Source organism: Otolemur garnettii, unplaced genomic scaffold, assembly GCF_000181295.1.
Source record: "Otolemur garnettii isolate 467f Iridium unplaced genomic scaffold, OtoGar3 scaffold00087, whole genome shotgun sequence".
Taxonomy (NCBI): Eukaryota; Metazoa; Chordata; class Mammalia; order Primates; family Galagidae; genus Otolemur; species Otolemur garnettii.
Genome location: NW_003852482.1, coordinates 6,970,693 through 6,971,877, shown reverse-complemented (window position 1 = coordinate 6,971,877; position 1,185 = coordinate 6,970,693).

Below are 1,185 nucleotides of genomic sequence, written 5' to 3'. Positions count from 1 at the left end.
ACTTGAGCCCAGGAGTTGGAGGTTGCTGTGAGCTGTGACGTCACAACACTCTACCCAGGGCAACAGCTTGAGGCTCTGTCTCAAAAAAAAAAAAAAAAAAATCCTGACACTCTAGGAGACCCAGACAGGTGGATTGCTTGAGCTCAGGAGTTCAAGACTAACCTGAGCAAGAGGAAGACCCCTATCACTACTAAAAATATAAAAACTGAGTCAAGAGGATCACTCAAGCCCAAGAACTTAGTTCTTCTTGCTGGGAACTAGTCAGGGTACCAGAGTGAGACTCTGTCTCAAACAATAATAATAATAATGGGCTTGGTGCCCATAGCTCAGTGAGTAGGGCACTGGCCACATACATCAAAAGTGGCAGGTTCGAGCCTAGCCTGGGCCAGCTAAACAACAATGACAACTGAAACAAAAACATAGCCGGGCATTGTGGCAGGCGCCTGTAGTCCCAGCTACTTGGGAGACTGAGGCAAGGGAATCGCCTAAGCCCAGGAGTTGGAGGTTGCTGTGACCTGTGATGCCACAGCACTCTACCAAGGGTGACATAGTGAGACTCTAGCTAAAAACAAAAATAAATAAGAATAATAAGAAGAAAACATATTTATAGTTCATTAAGTGGAAGTGGATCATCATAAATAGCCTCATCCTCATTGTCTTTGTGTTGAGTAGGCTGAGGAGGGGGAGGAAAGGGAAGAGAAGGAAGAGGAGGAGGAAGAGGAGCAGGAAAAGGAGGCATTGGTCTTGCTGTCTCAATCGTGGAAGAGAAGAAAGAAAATCTGCATAGAGGGCATCCCTGCAGTTCACACCTGTGTTGTTCAAAGGTCAGCTGTGTATACTTTGACACCATCTTAAAGATGTACCTCTCATCTGAGGCCTGTAATCCTAGCACTCTGGGAGGCCGAGGCGGGTGGATTGCTTGAGCTCAGAAATTCCACACAGCAAGAGCAAGAGCAAGACCCCCTCTCTAAAAAAATAAAATAACCAGGCTTTGTGGTGGGTGCCTGTAGTCCCCGCTACTCAGGAGGCTGAGGCAAGAGGATGGCTTGAGCCAGGAGTTTGAGGTTGCTGTGAGTTATGATGCCATAGCACTCTATTGAGGACAACAAAGTGAGACTGTGTCTCAAAATAAATAAATAATTAATTAAAAATAGGCTCGGCGCCTGTGGCTCAAGTGGCTAAGGC